Below are 20450 nucleotides of genomic sequence, written 5' to 3'. Positions count from 1 at the left end.
CAGCCCATAGACTATAGTGACTAGCATAGACTGGGAACTACAGAGTAGAAGGAGCTTCAACGCCTGACCTCTGTAATGACTCTACTACTGTACCCTATAGAACTGTGAGTCCCAGCCATGGTATTATCAATAAGAAAACACAGCATAACAGAAGACTAGGGATGTGTCTAGGCTTGGAGAATAACACAGGTCTGATTGGACTATAGTGTATGTGCGTTAAGGTTGGACGATATGCCTGAAAATCATATGTCCATTTTTTTCAAACTTCACGATATATAGCTCAGTTTTTTTTCGAAATAAACTTTGTTTTACGATTAAAGGTCAAATAGCCTGCATTTCAAACAGCCAGCAAAAATCAAATGAATTCAGGGCTTGTAAAATTCTACCTAGGTCAAATAAAAGCATTCAACAACCATAAGATCCACTATTAATAAAATAATTTTATCCCATTTTTTTTGCAATAATCATTGATCTGGCTTTCAAGTCTGTCTATGAAAAAGCCCTTTCTGTTACAAATTTAACCAGAACCATGCATAATGCACATTCACTTCTTGTAGCAGGCATTCTAGAAAAGTTACACAGGTCTCATAAACAATCTCTCAAGCACAAGCCCACGTGCTAGTGATTAGCCAGCTAATCTTTATAGGAATCTTCATAGTTTAAGTTTAGCCAATTTGGATCTGTTTTATTTCTAACAAGGTAGAACAGTTGAATTGTTATGAACACAGCCTTCTGTCCATCTCAACTGTTTAAACAGCATGCTAGACTGACCCTGTCCACTTTGTTCAGAAATAGAAATCAATAAGAGAAAAAAACTGAAAACTTGAGCGTGCATAACTATTCACCCGCCTCAAAGTCAGTACTTTGTAGAGCCACCTTTTGCAGCAATTACAGCTGCCCGTCTCTTGGGGTATGTCTCTATAAGCTTGGCACATCTAGCCACTGGGATTTTTGCCCATTCTTCAAGGCAAAACTGCTCCAGCTCCTTCAAGTTGGATGGGTTCCGCTGGTGTACAGCAATCTTTAAGTCATACCAAAGATTCTCAATTGGATTGAGGTCTGGGCTTTGACTAGGCCATTCCAAGACATTGAAATGTTTCCCCTTTCCCCTTTTGGCGAACACCAAAAGACGTGTTTACTTATTTTTCTTTTAACTTCTTTGGGGTAGGGGGAAGTATTTTCTATTTTTATTTTCTGCCTGCTACTCAGGCCCAGTTGCTAGGATATGCATATTATTCATATTATGGATAGAAAACACTCTGCAGTGTCTAAAACTGTTTGAATGATGTCTGTGAGTATAACAGAACTCATATGGCAGGCAAAAACCTGAGAAAAAATCCAACCAGGAAGTGGGAAATCTGAGGTTTTTAGTTTTTCAACTCTTTGCTTATCCAAGATACAGTGGAAATGGGGTCATGTTGCACATTCTAAGGCTTCCACTAGATGTCAACAGTCTTTAGAACCTTGTATGATGCTTCTACTGTGAAGTGTGGGCGAATGAGAGGGGATTGAGTAAGGTCTGCCATGAGCTGACCTTGCGCTGACCATGCGCATTCATGTGAGAGTTAGATTGGATTCCTGGGAGTGCATTCTGATGAAGATCATCAAAGGTAAGTGAATATTTATAATGCTATTTCTGACTTCTGTTGACTCCAACATGGCGGATATCTCTTTGGGTTGATTTGTCGTCTGAGCGCCGTACTCAGATTATTGCATGGTTTGTTTTTCTTTTATCTGACACAGCGGTTGCATTAAGGAGAAGTGGATCTAAAATTCCATGTATAACACTTGTATTTTCATCAACATTTATGATGACTATTTTTGTAAATTGATGTGGCTCTCTGCAAAATCACCGGATGTTTTGGAACTACTGAACATAACGCGCCAATGTAAACTCAGATTTTTGGATATAAATATGAACTTTACCGAACGTGACACTAAGTGACACTTAGATTGCACACAGGTGGACTTTATTTAACTAATTATGTGACTTCTGAAGGTAATTGGTTGCACCAGATCTTATTTAGGGGCTTCATAGCAAAGGGGGTGAATACATATGCATGCACCACTTTTCCGTTTTTATTTCATTTTAAATAAGTTATATTTTTCATTTCACTTCACCAATTTGGACTATTTTGTGTATGTCCATTACATGAAATCGCCCAAAAATCTATTTAAATTACAGGTTGTAATGCAACAAAATAGGAAAAACGCCAAGGGGGATGAATACTTTTGCAAGGCACTGTACTAAACAAATATGCCTCTTCATGCACAACATACATGTCAATCAGCAGCAGCGCAGCACTGAATACTGTAACTGGAAACAGAGAGCCCCTCCTTATAGTTCCTAGGTTGATGTCTTCATTATGCCTACACTGTTTGTATGCTGTTTCTCTCTCTTCATCCCGCGTTTTCCACCCCCTCTCTCGCTCTCTCTCTTTTTTAATGAAGAACTGAGAAATGTCAGGTGCCTGGAGAAGAGAAGAGCGTCTCAGTGTGTTTAGTCTACCCCACATCAACATCCTCGCTGATGGGGAAGAGAAAGGCCCATCATACAACACTTCAGGCTAATCCATCCAAAAATAGCATAATTAGGACGTCAATTAGCCTATCAGACAAAACAGCATACCTGGAGTGAATGAGAGGATATTTCAATTGGAGATCTCTCTCTGTGTCTCTGAACAATAGACCAATCAGTGTGAGGATCGGTGGTGATTGAGATAATATGAGATGAGATGACTGAAGGTCTTCAGACATTATTGATATGATATGATTGAATCCCAATCCAAAATACACAAGACAGAAGCACCCCAATTGTTCCTTCAAAATGAGATGCATACTTGGAGAACCACTTACGCGAGAATAGCGGGGCGAGGGGAAAAAAACGAGGAAATATATTCCCCAAACCATTTAATTGCTCCGTTTGGATAGCTTGGCAGTTGTAACAACATGAGAAGAACAGGTCATATAAAAGTCCACTATTGTCAGAGGAGTAGTCTCTGTAGAGATAGGCTAAGTGGTCTTTGTGTCGGAGACAGGCTAATGAGCCAGTTAGTGGGGCAGTAAATGTCACTGCTCCTCTAGATAGCCAGGGGCTGAAAGACAGAGTGAGACAGAGCTAGAGGCCTTTACTGCACCTGTGGAGGTAAAGAGATGGGCTGGATCAGCAATACGGACCTGTCACTCCGAGACACACATTCATGCACGCAACACACATGCTTGTTTTACTATCCTGGTGGGGACCAAACAATTTATTCCCATTCAAAATCCTATTTTCCCTAACCCCTAACTCTGATCCTAACCGTAACCCTTAACCTAACACTAGATTTGAGATGTTATTAGGATCCTCATCAGCCGACGCCAATGGTGACAGCTAGTCTTACTGGGGTCTGACACATAACGAAAAAGACATTATAGACAAAATACTTTACAACTTACATTTAAAAATGTGAACATGTAGTATCTGTGTCTGTGCATCTATCAGTTACACATTTTATTTTATTTATTTATTTCACCTTTATTTAACCAGGTAGGCAAATTGAGAACACGTTCTCATTTACAATTGCGACCTGGCCAAGATAAAGCAAAGCAGTTCGACACATACAACAACACAGAGTTACACATGGAGTAGAACAAACATACAGTCAATAATATAGTGAAAAATAAGTCTATATACAATGTGAGCAAGTGAGGTGAGATAAGGGAGGTGAAGGCAAATAAAATATATTAATAAATAAAAATATAAAAAAGGCCATGGTGGCGAAGTAAATACAATATAGCAAGTAAAAAAACACTGGAATGGTTGGTTTGCAGTGGAAGAAGGTGCAAAGTAGAGATAGAAATAATGGGGTGCAAAGGAGCAAAATAAATAAATACAGTAGGTAAAGAGGTAGTTGTTTGGGCTAAATTATAGATGGGCTATGTACAGGTGCAGTAATCTATGAGCTGCTCTGACAGCTGGTGCTTAAAGCTAGTGAGGGAGATAAGTGTTTCCAGTTTCAGAGATTTTTGTAGTTCGTTCCAGTCATTGGCAGCAGAGAACTGGAAGGAGAGGCGGCCAAAGGAAGAATTGGTTTTGGGGGTGACTAGAGAGATATACCTGCTGGAGCGCGTGCTACGGGTGGGCGTTGCTATGGTGACCAGCGAGCTGAGATAAGGGGGGACTTTACCTAGCAGGGTCTTGTAGATGACCTGGAGCCAGTGGGTTTGGCGACGAGTGTGAAGCGAGGGCCAGCCAACGAGAGCGTACAGGTCGCAGTGGTGGGTAGTATATGGGGCTTTGGTGACAAAACGGATGGCACTGTGATAGACTGCATCCAATTTATTGAGTAGGGTTTTGGAGGCTATTTTGTAAATGACATCACCGAAGTCGAGGATTGGTAGGATGGTCAGTTTTACAAGGGTATGTTTGGAAGCATGAGTGAAGGATGCTTTGTTGCGGAATAGGAAGCCGATTCTAGATTTAACTTTGGAATGGAGATGCTTGATGTGAGTCTGGAAGGAGAGTTTACAGTCTAACCAGACACCTAGGTATTTGTAGTTGTCCACATATTCTAAGTCAGAACCGTCCAGAGTAGTGATGCTGGACGTGCAGGCAGGTGCAGGCAGCGATCGGTTGAAGAGCATGCATTTAGTTTTACTTGTATTTAAGAGCAATTGGAGGCCACGGAAGGAGAGTTGTATGGCATTGAAGCTCAAATACATTTAAACGCAGTTTTTCCACAATTCCTGACATTTAATCCTAGTACAGTACAAATTCCCTGTCTTAGGTCAGTTAGGATCACCACTTTATTTAAAAAATGTGAAATGACTTCAACTGTACATGTCAGTACATCACAGTCAGTACATTCATTGGGAAGGTCGGAGTTCATAGTAATGCAACAAAATAATTGGAATGGTATCCAGAATATATCTAGCCTGTCCTTAAAGGAGCTTGATATACTGATGTTTAAACACACTAGGCCACATCATGAATCTAATGTACAGCTCACTTCCTGAACAGGGCAGTTGAGTGGAGAAAGGTAAGCACACATTGTAAGAATAAGCCTTCATTCACACGTTGTAACGTTGTCAACACTGGGTGTGGACTTTCCCCCCTCTAGCTAGACAGTTAAGGTGCAGGGGGGCAACCAGAGCCCCATCAGCTGTTCAGGGTTTTTGTCTGAGGGGGTCTGTGTGATCTCACTCTGCAGCTGTCTGCCTGAAGACCCTGTTTCTCAATTTCCTCCTCACCTTGACGGTAACTCTAGACACCTCATACACACAGAGAGAGAAACACACACACACACTCACACACACACAATGGCAGGCAAACACACACACACACATACACACATCCTGACACCCTGACATCAAAACCCCAGCTGACACTTAATACCAGTCTCATAAAGAACCCATGGGGAGAGTGAGGCAGGGGCCAGGGGAAGAGTGAGGCAGAGGCCAGGGGCAGAGTGAGGCAGGGGCCAAGGACAGATTTAGACTATGGCCAGGGGAAGAGTGAGGCTGACACCAGGGTGATGCTGAGGCCAGGGCTAGAGTGAGGTTAGGGCCAGGGGATGAGTGAGGCAGGGGCCAGGGGAAGAGTGAGGCAGGGGCCAGGGGCAGAGTGAGGCAGGGGCCAGGGGAAGAGTGAGGCAGGGGCCAGGGGCAGAGTGAGGCAGGGGCCAGGGGAAGAGTGAGGCAGGGGCCAGGGGAAGAGTGAGGCAGGGGCCAAGGACAGATTTAGACTATGGCCAGGGGAAGAGTGAGGCTGACACCAGGGTGATGCTGAGGCCAGGGCCAGAGTGAGGTTGGGGCCAGGGGCAGAGTGAGGCTGGGGCCAGAGGGAGGCTGGGGCCAGGGGCAGAGTGAGTCTGGGGCCAGGGCCAGAGTGAGACTGAGGCCAGGGTGAGGCTGAGGCCAGGGCCAGAGTGAGACTGAGGCCAGGGTGAGGCTGAGGCCAGGGCCAGAGTGAGGTTGGGGCCAGAGGCAGAGTGAGCCCGGGGCCAGGGGCAGAGTGGAGTGTGGTGTCAGGGGCAGAGTGAGGCTAGGGCCAGGGGCAGAGTGAGGCTGGGGCCAGGGCCAGAGTGAGATTGGGGCCAGAGGCAGAGAGAGCCCGGGGCCAGGGGCAGAGTGGAGTGTGGTGCCAGGGGCAGAGTGAGGCTAGGGCCAGGGGCAGAGTGAGGCTGGGGCCAGGGCCAGGGTGAGACTGAGGCCAGGGTGAGAATGAGGCCAGGGCCAGAATGAGGTTGAGCCAGGGCCAGAGTGAGGCTGGGGCCAGGGGCAGAGTGAGGCAGGGGCAAGGGGCAGAGTGAGGCTGGGGCTAGAGGCAGAGTGAGGCAGGGGCAAGGGGCAGAGTGAGGCTGGTGCCAGAGGCAGAGTGAGGCTGGAGCCAGGGCCAGAGTGAGGCTGGGGCTAGAGGCAGAGTGAGGCAGGGGCCAGGGCCAGAGTGAGGATGGAGCCAGGGGCAGAGTGAGGCTGGGGCTAGAGGCAGAGTGAGGCTGGGGCCAGGGGCAGAGTGAGGCTGGGGCTAGAGGCAGAGTGAGGCTGGGTGTCCAGGGGCAGAGTGAGGCTGGGGCTAGAGGCAGAGTGAGGCAGGGGCCAGAGTGAGGATGGGGCCAGGGGCAGGGCCAGAGTGAGGATGGGGCCAGGGGCAGAGTGAGACTGGGGCTAGAGGCAGAGTGAGGCTGGGGATAGAGGCAGAGTGAGGCTGGGGCCAGGGCCAGAGTGAGGCTGGAGCCAGGAGCAGAGTGAGGCAGGGGCAGAGTGAGGCTGAGGCCAGGGGCAGGGTAAGGCTAGAGCCAGGGGCAGAGTGAGGCTGGGGCTAGAGGCAGAGTGAGGCAGGGGCCAGGGCCAGAGTGAGGCTGGGGCCAGGGGCAGAATGAGGATGGGGCCAGGGGCAGAGGCTGGGGCTAGAGGCAGAGTGAGGCTGGGGCAAGAGGCAGAGTGAGGCTGGGCCAGGGCCTGAGTGAGGCTGGGGCCGGGAGCAGAGTGAGGCAGGGGCAGAGTGAGGCTGAGGCCAGGGGCAGAGTAAGGCTAGGGCCAGGGGCAGAGTGAGGCTGGGACCAGAGGCATAGTTAGGCTGGGGCTAGAGACAGAGTGAGGCTGGGGCTAGAGGCAGTGAGGCTGGGGCTAGAGTCAGAGTGAGGCTGGGGCCATGGCCAGGCTGGGGCCAGAGTGAGGCTGGGGCTAGAGGCAGAGTGAGGCTGGGCTAGAGGCAGAGTGAGGCTTGGGCCATGGCCAGAGTGAGGCTGGGGCCAGAGTGAGTCTAGGGCCAGGAGCAAAGTGAGGCAGGGGCAGAGTGAGCCTGAGGCCAGGGGCAGAGTAAGGCTAGGGCCAGGGGCAGAGTGAGGATGGGACCAGAGGCATAGTTAGGCTGGGGCTAGAGGCAGAGTGAGGCTGGGGCCAGTGGTAGAGTGAAGCTGGGGCCAGAGTGAGGCTGGGGCCAGAAGCAGAGTGAGGCTGGGGCTAGAAGCAGAGTGAGGCTGGGGCCAGGGCCAGAGTGAGGCTGGGGCCAGGGCCAGAGTGAGGCTGGGGTCAGGAGCAGAGTGAGGCTGGGGCTAGAAGCAGAGTGAGGCTGGGGCCAGGGCCAGAGTGTAGTGTTGGGGCTGCTTGCAGTCCATATGGTCCCTCCTGGGTTAAGCTAAGAACCCAGACATATTGGAGAGGCCAGGGACACCATTTAAAAACCCATACATTGTGGAGTTGAAGTCTCTTTACACCAATGATATGCAAATATTTTGTAGCATTACAGACGGTGATGAGAATGTGAGGGAGAGAGAAAAGGAACAAAGAGGAGAAGCCGGAGAGTGTGAGACGAGAGAGGAGAAGAGGGAGGGAGAGAAAGAGAAAGTGTAAAGAGAAACGGTTGAAGATATTTGAAGAGTGAGAGAGAGAACGTTCCAGGTCGCTGTGACTTCGGCTCTCGTTTGTTGGCCTCCTGTTCTCACACGGTTACACACGCAGAAACACAGAAACACACACACAGACTGGATGAGAGAGAGAGAGCGAGAAGATTTGCTTATTTATTTTCCCTTTTGCACTTTAACCATTTGTACATCGTTACAACACTGTATATAGTATACAGTTGAAGTCGGAAGTTTACATACCCCTTAGCCAAATACATTTAAACTCAGTTTTTCACAATACCTGACATTTAATCCTACTAAAAAGTCCCTGTCTTAAGTCAGTTAAGATCACCCCTTTATTTTAAGAATGTGAAATGTCAGAATAATAGTAGAGAGAATAATTTATTTCAGCTTTAATTTCTTTCATCACATTCCCAGTGGGTCAGAAGTTTACATACACTCAATTAGTATTTGGTAGCATTGTCTTTAAATTGTTTAACTTGGGTCAAATGTTTTGGGTAGCCATCCACAATTTCGGCCCATTTCTCCTGACAGAGCTGGTGTAACTGAGTCAGGTTTGTAGGCCTCCTTGATCGGACACGCTTTTTCAGTTCTGCCCACAATTTTTCTACAGAGTTGAAGTCAGGGCTTTGTGATGGCCACTCCAATACCTTGACTTTGTTGTCCTGAAGCCATTTTGCCACAACTTTGGAAGTGTTCTTGGGGTCATTGTCCATTTGGAAGACCCATTTACGACCAAGCTTTAACTTCCTGACTGATGTCTTGAGATGTTGCTTCAATATATCCACATAATTTTCCTCCCTCATGATGTCATCTATTTTGTGAAGTGCACCAGTCCCTCCTGCAGCAAAGCACCCCCACAAAATGATGCTGCCACCACCGTGCTTCACGGTTGGGATGGCGTTCTTCGGCTTGCAAGCTTCCCCCTTTTTCCTCCAAACATAACGATGGCCATAATGGCCAAACAGTTCTATCTTTGTTTCATCAGACCAGTGGACATTTCTCCAAAAAGTATGATCTTTGTCCCCATGTGCAGTTGCAAACAGCAGTCTGTCTTTTTTATGGCGGTTTTGGAGCAATGCTTTCTTCCTTGCTGAGCGGCCTTTCAGGTTATCTCGATATATGACTCGTTTTACTGTGGATATAGATACTTTTGTACCTGTTTCCTCTAGCATCATCACAAGGTCCTCTGCTAGTGTTCTGGGATTGATTTGCACTATTCACACCAAAGTACGTTCGTCTCTAGGAGACAGAACGCGTCTCCTTCCTGAGTGGTATGACGGCTGCGTGGTCCCATGGTGTTTATACTTGCGTACTATTGTTTGTAAAGATGAACTTAGTACCTTCAGGCGTTTGGAAATTGCTCCCAAGGATGAACCATATGTCTGGTGATGTCAGATGTCTGATGTCTTGGCTGATTTCTTTTGATTTTCTCATGATGTCAAGCAAAGAGGCACTGAGTTTGAAGGTAGGCCTTGAAATACATCCACGGGTACACCTCCAATTGACTCACATGATGTCAATTAGCCTATCAGAAGCTTCTAAAGCCATGACATAATTTTCGGGAATTTTCCAAGCTGATTAAAGGCACAGCCAACTTAGTGTATGTAAACTTCTGACCCACTGGAATTGTGAAACAGTGAATTATAAGTGAAATAACATGTCTGTAAACAATTGTTGGAAAAAGTACTTGTGTCATGCACAAAGTAGATGTCCTAACCAACTTGCCAAAACTATAGTTTGTTAACAAGACATTTGTGGAGTGGTTGAAAAACAAGTTTTAATGACTCCAACCTAAGTGTATGTAAACTTCTGACTTCAACTGTATATAATATGACATTTGTAATGTCTTTATTCTTTAGGAACTTCTGTGAGTGTAATGTGTACTGTTCATTTTTATTGTTTATTTCACTTTTGTATATTATCTACGTCACTTGCTTTGGCAATGTTAACATATGTTTCCCATGCCAATAAAGCCCTTAAATTGAATTGAGATAAGCTGGAGGCAGGAGACAACAAAGAGGTCAGAGTTGTTGAAAACATGGAGTCTCAAATTTAAGTCCTCAGCCACATGCCGGAGAGATAAACACACAGAGAAACTAAAAAAAAGAGAATGAGAGAGAAAGAGAGTGAATGGGAGGGGAGTACAGGCTCTCCTCACACTATTTCATCCTCCCAATGTTTCATGCTCCCAATGTTTCATGCTCCCAATGTTTCATGCTCCCAATGGAAAGGCTTTTCAATGGAAATTACTTTAAACATACATGATACATACTGTATACAGAGCAAAAAGTCCCTGAAAGAGACTTTTACAAATCTGAGATTTGGTATTGGCTCTTCCTCAGACTAGATGTTATTCATAGACTAGACTACCACATGTGCAGCTAGAGTGTAGATGTCATTATTCTATTATATGTTACATTGAGAACACTGGACATGACAGTGAGATCAACACATCTACATAAATAATAGGATGACAGGAGAGGAGAGGCTGAGAGGGTAGTGGAGAGGTTGGAGTTCCCTGTGGGCCCTGAACAGGTTAATGAGCTCTATAGGTCCCACAGGAGCTGGGAGCTCTTTATACCTTGTTCTGCCCTCTTCTCCTCTCATCCCACCATTCCTGACGAGAGAGCGAGAGCGAGAGAGAGCGCGAGAGAGTGCACCAAACAATTATTGCCTGGGGGTTCCAGTGCCAGCTCGGCCCCAAAAGCTTTGGGGAGAGCGAAGCTAATCAGAACCAGACTCCTAACGACAACTTACCAAACCACACACACAGGAAAGTCCACACTTTGCATTTTAAAGCTCGGTCGGGAAAAAAATGCCTGTAAGAACATCAAACTGTAATGAGGAACAGGCCCAATGAGCACATGAGAGAGAGAACGAGAGAGAGAGAGAGAGAGAGAGAGAGAGAGAGAGAGAGAGAGAGAGAGAGAGAGAGAGAGAGAGAGAGAGAGAGAGAGAGAGAGAGCATAGCCTTGCTATTGAGAAAGGCCGCCAAAGGCAGACCTGGCTCTCAAGAGAAAACAGGCTATGTGGCCACTGCCCACAAAATGAGGTGGAAACTGAGCTGCACATCCTAACCTCCTGCCAAATGTATGAGCATATTAGAGACACACATTTCCCTCAGATTACACAGATCCACAAAGAATTCGAAAACAAATTCAATTATGATCAACTTCCATATCTACTGGGTGAAATACTACAGTGTGCCATTACAGCAGCAAGAAGTGTGACCTGTTGCCACAAGAGAAGGGCAACCAGTGAAGAACAAACACCACTGTAACTTATACTTATGTTTATTTATTTGACATTTTGTACTTTAACTATTTGCACATTGTTACAACACTGTATATAGACATAATATGACATTTGAAACTTTTGTGAGTGTAATGTTTACTGTGAAATGTTGTATTGTTTATTTCACTTTTGTTTATTATCTATCACTTGCTTTGGCAATGCAATCATATGTTTCCCATGTCAATAAAGCCCTTAAATTGAAAAATGTAAAATTGAATTGAGAGAGAGAGAGAGAGAGAGCGAGTGAGAGGTAGAGAGAGATTGTGCTTTAAAAAGTGAATGGACCTGTTAGCCAAATCACAGCTGACATGTTTGTCCCCTTTCCATAGTTTTGTTGGAGAGCTGTACTGAATGGCTTTACTGTGTTAGGCCTTTTGTTTCCCCATCCCTTGAGATGTGGCGTAACAGAGCTTTGTTGGGATGTCTGCAGATACGCTGCCATGTCTTCCCATAGGGTGTTACACTAAAGTACACTACTACTGCCTCCCTAATGGTTTACTGGATCAGACCTGGTGGGTATCAGGGGCATGTGGTGTGAGGAAGGAAGGAGGAGGGAGGAGGAAATTAAGAACATAAGAAGAAGAAAAGAGGGAAACCTCCTACTGCTGTAAACCCTGTCTCTTACTGCTGTAAACCTTGTCTTCTACTGCTGTAAACCCTGTCTCTTACTGCTGTAAACCCTGTTTCCTACTGCTGTAAACCCTGTCTCCTACTGCTGTAAACCTTGTCTTCCACTGCTGTAAACCCTGTCTCTTACTGCTGTAAACCCTGTCTCTTACTGCTGTAAACCTTGTCTTCTACTGCTGTAAACCCTGTCTCTTACTGCTGTAAACCCTGTTTCCTACTGCTGTAAACCCTGTCTCCTACTGCTGTAAACCTTGTCTTCCACTGCTGTAAACCCTGTATCTTACTGCTGTAAACCCTGTCTCCTACTGCTGTAAACCGTGTCTCTTACTGCTGTAAACCCTGTCTCTTACTGCTGTAAACCCTGTCTCTTACTGCTGTATATCCTGTCTCCTACTGCTGTAAACCCTGTATCCTACTGCTGTAAACCCTGTATCCTACTGCTGTAAACCCTGTATCCTACTGCTGTAAAACCTGTCTCCACCTGCTGTAAACCCTGTATCCTACTGATGTAAACCCTGTCTCCTACTGCTGTAAACCCTGTATCCTAGTGCTGTAAAACCTGTCTCCACCTGCTGTAAACCCTGTCTCTTACTGCTGTAAACCCTGTCTCCTACTGCTGTAAACCGTGTCTCTTACAGCTGTAAACCCTGTCTTCTACTGCTGTAAACCCTGTCTCTTACTGCTGTAAACCCTGTCTCTTACTACTGTAAACCCTGTCTCTTACTGCTGTATATCCTGTCTCCTACTGCTGTAAACCCTGTATCCTACTGCTGTAAACCCCGTATCCTACTGCTGTAAACCCTGTATCCTACTGCTGTAAAACCTGTCTCCACCTGCTGTAAACCCTGTATCTTACTGCTGTAAAACCTGTCTCCACCTGCTGTAAACCCTGTCTCCACCTGCTGTAAAACCTGTCTCCACCTGCTGTAAACCCTGTATCCTACTGCTGTAAACCCTGTATCCTACTGCTGTAAAACCTGTCTCCACCTGCTGTAAACCCTGTCTCCTACTGCTGTAAACCCTGTCTCCTACTGATGTAAACCCTGTATCCTACTGATGTAAACCCTGTGTCCTACTGCTGTAAACCCTGTCTCTTACTGCTGTAAACCCTGTCTCTTACTGCTGTAAACCCTGTCTCCTACTGCTGTAAACCCTGTCTCTTACGGCTGTAAACCCTGTATCTTACTGCTGTAAACCGTGTATCTTACTGCTGTAAAACCTTCTCTTACTGCTGTAAACCGTGTCTCTTACAGCTGTAAACCCTGTCTCCTACTGCTGTAAACCCTGTCTCCTACTGCTGTAAACCCTGTCTCCTACTGCTGTAAACCCTGTCTCCTACTGCTGTAAACCCTGTATCTTACTGCTGTAAACCCTACTGTAAACCCTGTCTCCTACTGCTGTAAACCATGTCTCCAACTGCTGTAAACCCTGTCTCCTACTGCTGTAAACCCTCACTCCTACTGCTGTAAACCCTGTCTCCTACTGCTGTAAACCCTGTCTATTACTTCTATAAAACCTGTCTCCACCTGCTGTAAACCCTGTCTCCTACTACTGTAAACCCTGTCTCCTACTGCTATAAACCCTGTCTCCTACTGCTGTAAACCCTGTCTCCTACTGCTGTAAACCCTGTCTCCTACTGCTGTAAACCCTACTGTAAACCCTGTCTCTTACAGCTGTAAACCCTGTCTCCTACTGCTGTAAACCCTGTCTCCTACTGCTGTAAACCCTGTCTCCTACTGCTGTAAACCGTGTCTCTTACAGCTGTAAACCCTGTCTTCTACTGCTGTAAACCCTGTCTCTTACTGCTGTAAACCCTGTCTCTTACTGCTGTAAACCCTGTCTCTTACTGCTGTATATCCTGTCTCCTACTGCTGTAAACCCTGTATCCTACTGCTGTAAACCCTGTATCCTACTGCTGTAAACCCTGTATCCTACTGCTGTAAAACCTGTCTCCACCTGCTGTAAACCCTGTATCCTACTGATGTAAACCCTGTCTCCTACTGCTGTAAACCCTGTATCCTAGTGCTGTAAAACCTGTCTCCACCTGCTGTAAACCCTGTCTCTTACTGCTGTAAACCCTGTCTCCTACTGCTGTAAACCGTGTCTCTTACAGCTGTAAACCCTGTCTTCTACTGCTGTAAACCCTGTCTCTTACTGCTGTAAACCCTGTCTCTTACTGCTGTAAACCCTGTCTCTTACTGCTGTATACCCTGTCTCCTACTGCTGTAAACCCTGTATCCTACTGCTGTAAACCCCGTATCCTACTGCTGTAAACCCTGTATCCTACTGCTGTAAAACCTGTCTCCACCTGCTGTAAACCCTGTATCCTACTGATGTAAACCCTGTCTCCTACTGCTGTAAACCCTGTATCTTACTGCTGTAAAACCTGTCTCCACCTGCTGTAAACCCTGTCTCCTACTGCTGTAAAACCTGTCTCCACCTGCTGTAAACCCTGTATCCTACTGCTGTAAACCCTGTATCCTACTGCTGTAAAACCTGTCTCCACCTGCTGTAAACCCTGTCTCCTACTGCTGTAAACCCTGTCTCCTACTGATGTAAACCCTGTATCCTACTGATGTAAACCCTGTGTCCTACTGCTGTAAACCCTGTCTCTTACTGCTGTAAACCGTTTCTCTTACTGCTGTAAACCCTGTCTCCTACTGCTGTAAACCCTGTCTCTTACGGCTGTAAACCCTGTATCTTACTGCTGTAAACCGTGTATCTTACTGCTGTAAAACCTTCTCTTACTGCTGTAAACCGTGTCTCTTACAGCTGTAAACCCTGTCTCCTACTGCTGTAAACCCTGTCTCCTACTGCTGTAAACCCTGTCTCCTACTGCTGTAAACCATGTCTCCTACTGCTGTAAACCCTGTCTCCTACTGCTGTAAACCCTCACTCCTACTGCTGTAAACCCTGTCTCCTACTGCTGTAAACCCTGTCTCTTACTTCTGTAAAACCTGTCTCCACCTGCTGTAAACCCTGTCTCCTACTACTGTAAACCCTGTCTCCTACTGCTATAAACCCTGTCTCCTACTGCTGTAAACCCTGTCTCCTACTGCTGTAAACCCTGTCTCTTACTGCTGTAAACCCTACTGTAAACCCTGTCTCTTACAGCTGTAAACCCTGTCTCCTACTGCTGTAAACCCTGTCTCCTACTGCTGTAAACCCTGTCTCCTACTGCTGTAAACCCTGTCTCTTACTGCTGTAAACCCTACTGTAAACACTGTCTCTTACTGCTGTATATCCTGTCTCTTACTGCTGTAAAACTTGTCTCCACCTGCTGTAAACCCTGTCTCCTACTGCTGTAAACCCTGTCTCTTACTGCTGTAAACCCTACTGTAAACCCTGTCTCTTACTGCTGTATATCCCGTCTCCTACTGCTGTAAACCCTGTCTTCTACTGCTGTAAACCCTGTCTCTTACTGCTGTAAACCCTGTCTCTTACTGCTGTATATCCTGTCTCCTACTGCTGTAAACCCTGTATCCTACTGCTGTAAACCCTGTATCCTACTGCTGTAAACCCTGTATCCTACTGCTGTAAAACCTGTCTCCACCTGCTGTAAACCCTGTATCCTACTGATGTAAACCCTGTCTCCTACTGCTGTAAACCCTGTATCCTAGTGCTGTAAAACCTGTCTCCACCTGCTTTAAACCCTGTCTCTTACTGCTGTAAACCCTGTCTCCTACTGCTGTAAACCCTGTCTCTTACTGCTGTAAACCGTTTCTCTTACTGCTGTAAACCCTGTCTCTTACTGCTGTAAACCCTGTCTCTTACTGCTGTAAACCCTGTCTCTTACTGCTGTATACCCTGTCTCCTACTGCTGTAAACCCTGTATCCTACTGCTGTAAACCCCGTATCCTACTGCTGTAAACCCTGTATCCTACTGCTGTAAAACCTGTCTCCACCTGCTGTAAACCCTGTATCCTACTGATGTAAACCCTGTCTCCTACTGCTGTAAACCCTGTATCTTACTGCTGTAAAACCTGTCTCCACCTGCTGTAAACCCTGTCTCCTACTGCTGTAAAACCTGTCTCCACCTGCTGTAAACCCTGTATCCTACTGCTGTAAACCCTGTATCCTACTGCTGTAAAACCTGTCTCCACCTGCTGTAAACCCTGTCTCCTACTGCTGTAAACCCTGTCTCCTACTGATGTAAACCCTGTATCCTACTGATGTAAACCCTGTGTCCTACTGCTGTAAACCCTGTCTCTTACTGCTGTAAACCGTTTCTCTTACTGCTGTAAACCCTGTCTCCTACTGCTGTAAACCCTGTCTCTTACGGCTGTAAACCCTGTATCTTACTGCTGTAAACCGTGTATCTTACTGCTGTAAAACCTTCTCTTACTGCTGTAAACCGTGTCTCTTACAGCTGTAAACCCTGTCTCCTACTGCTGTAAACCCTGTCTCCTACTGCTGTAAACCCTGTCTCCTACTGCTGTAAACCATGTCTCCTACTGCTGTAAACCCTGTCTCCTACTGCTGTAAACCCTCACTCCTACTGCTGTAAACCCTGTCTCCTACTGCTGTAAACCCTGTCTCTTACTTCTGTAAAACCTGTCTCCACCTGCTGTAAACCCTGTCTCCTACTACTGTAAACCCTGTCTCCTACTGCTATAAACCCTGTCTCCTACTGCTGTAAACCCTGTCTCCTACTGCTGTAAACCCTGTCTCTTACTGCTGTAAACCCTACTGTAAACCCTGTCTCTTACTGCTGTCTATCCTGTCTCCTACTGCTGTAAACCATGTCCCCTACTACTGTAAACCCTGTCTCTTACTGCTGTAAACCCTGTCTCCTACTGCTGTAAACCCTGTCTCCTACTGCTGTAAACCGTGTCTCTTACAGCTGTAAACCCTGTCTTCTACTGCTGTAAACCCTGTCTCTTACTGCTGTAAACCCTGTCTCTTACTGCTGTAAACCCTGTCTCTTACTGCTGTATACCCTGTCTCCTACTGCTGTAAACCCTGTATCCTACTGCTGTAAACCCCGTATCCTACTGCTGTAAACCCTGTATCCTACTGCTGTAAAACCTGTCTCCACCTGCTGTAAACCCTGTATCCTACTGATGTAAACCCTGTCTCCTACTGCTCTAAACCCTGTATCTTACTGCTGTAAAACCTGTCTCCACCTGCTGTAAACCCTGTCTCCTACTGCTGTAAAACCTGTCTCCACCTGCTGTAAACCCTGTATCCTACTGCTGTAAACCCTGTATCCTACTGCTGTAAAACCTGTCTCCACCTGCTGTAAACCCTGTCTCCTACTGCTGTAAACCCTGTCTCCTACTGATGTAAACCCTGTATCCTACTGATGTAAACCCTGTGTCCTACTGCTGTAAACCCTGTCTCTTACTGCTGTAAACCGTTTCTCTTACTGCTGTAAACCCTGTCTCCTACTGCTGTAAACCCTGTCTCTTACGGCTGTAAACCCTGTATCTTACTGCTGTAAACCGTGTATCTTACTGCTGTAAAACCTTCTCTTACTGCTGTAAACCGTGTCTCTTACAGCTGTAAACCCTGTCTCCTACTGCTGTAAACCCTGTCTCCTACTGCTGTAAACCCTGTCTCCTACTGCTGTAAACCATGTCTCCTACTGCTGTAAACCCTGTCTCCTACTGCTGTAAACCCTCACTCCTACTGCTGTAAACCCTGTCTCCTACTGCTGTAAACCCTGTCTCTTACTTCTGTAAAACCTGTCTCCACCTGCTGTAAACCCTGTCTCCTACTACTGTAAACCCTGTCTCCTACTGCTATAAACCCTGTCTCCTACTGCTGTAAACCCTGTCTCCTACTGCTGTAAACCCTGTCTCTTACTGCTGTAAACCCTACTGTAAACCCTGTCTCTTACAGCTGTAAACCCTGTCTCCTACTGCTGTAAACTCTGTCTCCTACTGCTGTAAACCCTGTCTCCTACTGCTGTAAACCCTGTCTCTTACTGCTGTAAACCCTACTGTAAACACTGTCTCTTACTGCTGTATATCCTGTCTCTTACTGCTGTAAAACTTGTCTCCACCTGCTGTAAACCCTGTCTCCTACTGCTGTAAACCCTGTCTCTTACTGCTGTAAACCCTACTGTAAACCCTGTCTCTTACTGCTGTATATCCCGTCTCCTACTGCTGTAAACCCTGTCTTCTACTGCTGTAAACCCTGTCTCTTACTGCTGTAAACCCTGTCTCTTACTGCTGTAAACCCTGTCTCTTACTGCTGTATATCCTGTCTCCTACTGCTGTAAACCCTGTATCCTACTGCTGTAAACCCTGTATCCTACTGCTGTAAACCCTGTATCCTACTGCTGTAAAACCTGTCTCCACCTGCTGTAAACCCTGTATCCTACTGATGTAAACCCTGTCTCCTACTGCTGTAAACCCTGTATCCTAGTGCTGTAAAACCTGTCTCCACCTGCTTTAAACCCTGTCTCTTACTGCTGTAAACCCTGTCTCCTACTGCTGTAAACCCTGTCTCTTACTGCTGTAAACCGTTTCTCTTACTGCTGTAAACCCTGTCTCTTACTGCTGTAAACCCTGTCTCTTACTGCTGTAAACCCTGTCTCTTACTGCTGTATACCCTGTCTCCTACTGCTGTAAACCCTGTATCCTACTGCTGTAAACCCCGTATCCTACTGCTGTAAACCCTGTATCCTACTGCTGTAAAACCTGTCTCCACCTGCTGTAAACCCTGTATCCTACTGATGTAAACCCTCACTCCTACTGCTGTAAACCCTGTATCTTACTGCTGTAAAACCTGTCTCCACCTGCTGTAAACCCTGTCTCCTACTGCTGTAAAACCTGTCTCCACCTGCTGTAAACCCTGTATCCTACTGCTGTAAACCCTGTATCCTACTGCTGTAAAACCTGTCTCCACCTGCTGTAAACCCTGTCTCCTACTGCTGTAAACCCTGTCTCCTACTGATGTAAACCCTGTATCCTACTGATGTAAACCCTGTGTCCTACTGCTGTAAACCCTGTCTCTTACTGCTGTAAACCGTTTCTCTTACTGCTGTAAACCCTGTCTCCTACTGCTGTAAACCCTGTCTCTTACGGCTGTAAACCCTGTATCTTACTGCTGTAAACCGTGTATCTTACTGCTGTAAAACCTTCTCTTACTGCTGTAAACCGTGTCTCTTACAGCTGTAAACCCTGTCTCCTACTGCTGTAAACCCTGTCTCCTACTGCTGTAAACCCTGTCTCCTACTGCTGTAAACCATGTCTCCTACTGCTGTAAACCCTGTCTCCTACTGCTGTAAACCCTCACTCCTACTGCTGTAAACCCTGTCTCCTACTGCTGTAAACCCTGTCTCTTACTTCTGTAAAACCTGTCTCCACCTGCTGTAAACCCTGTCTCCTACTACTGTAAACCCTGTCTCCTACTGCTATAAACCCTGTCTCCTACTGCTGTAAACCCTGTCTCCTACTGCTGTAAACCCTGTCTCTTACTGCTGTAAACCCTACTGTAAACCCTGTCTCTTACTGCTGTCTATCCTGTCTCCTACTGCTGTAAACCATGTCCCCTACTACTGTAAACCCTGTCTCTTACTGCTGTAAACCCTGTCTCCTACTGCTGTAAACACTGTCTCTTACTGCTGTAAACCATGTCTCCTACTGCTGTAAACACTGTCTCCTACCTCTGTAAACCCTGTATCCTACTGCTGTAAACCCTGTCTCCTACTGCTGTAAACCCTGTCTCCTACTACTGACGGAAAAGGGAGCGCAGATGGGGGCTTCCACTGGGCTTTTTTGGGATTGTGGCTGGGACTGGCAGGATCACGAGAGAGAGAGAGCCCCCAGAGATTGAAAGAAAGAGAGATGCTTCACGCAGGAAGAGAGAAACAGAAACAAGAGACAGATAGGCGTAGACAGCACCAAAAGCAGTCACGAACCAAATGAGAGAAAGAGATATAAAGAGAAAGAAAAAGAGAGAAAGAAAGATGGAGAACAAGAGCTCAATAATGAAACAGAGAGATACCAACTGAAAGAAGCAATATATTGTTTCTTCCTCTGATGTTTTGTCAATGATCAGCTGTTCTTTGAAGGAGGAAGTCATCTGGTCAAGAGGACAGAAACATGTCCCTCTGTCACACAATGTGAAACACAACAATAGTATCCACATATACCAGACAGCACCACAACAGATGGAGCTGAATCATTCTGCTATTGCCATTGTTCCACATTCAATCCCCAAAGTTTCTATTATTTCCTCTCTCTTCTTAGTAAAATAATTGACTATACTTTTGTTACAACATTCTCTGCAGCTTGCAGTGTGCTGCCACTACTACTGCACTGTTAACTCGCTCTAACTGATGAAAAGCATGACACATTCAGAGTATAATCATAGAACAGTTGTTACCATTTCAAGGTGAAAATGTCACATTTAAAGGCACAAAAAAATCACAAATATATGGCATGTTATTCAGTATAAGCCTATTTAGCAATACAAAACTAAAAACTCCAAGTGTTGTTACTTTGTAGCTTTCGTGTATCTTTTCAATTAGTAGTGTAATGTAATGATATGGGTGCTAGCATGCTAGATTCTTAATTCAATGATTGGATTGCTTGGATGCTATAAGAGCTAACCTCAGACAGTGATATTGATAGGAGTGCTAACATGCTAGATTCTAACCTCAGACAGTGATATTGATAGGAGTGCTAACATGCTAGATTCTAACCTCAGACAGTGATATTGATAGGA

General features: G+C 45.9%; 1 protein-coding gene across 1 annotated transcript in view; it reads right to left on the bottom strand.

Annotated features, from left to right (window-relative positions):
- Positions 1 to 20450, bottom strand: part of LOC129829943 (plexin-A2-like) — a 194992-nt gene that overhangs the window by 44011 nt on the left and 130531 nt on the right. The gene's annotated exons all lie outside the window — the stretch shown is intronic.

The sequence above is a fragment of the Salvelinus fontinalis genome, chromosome 31 (assembly GCF_029448725.1).
Source record: "Salvelinus fontinalis isolate EN_2023a chromosome 31, ASM2944872v1, whole genome shotgun sequence".
Taxonomy (NCBI): Eukaryota; Metazoa; Chordata; class Actinopteri; order Salmoniformes; family Salmonidae; genus Salvelinus; species Salvelinus fontinalis.
This window is presented reverse-complemented; position numbering and strand designations above follow the sequence as displayed.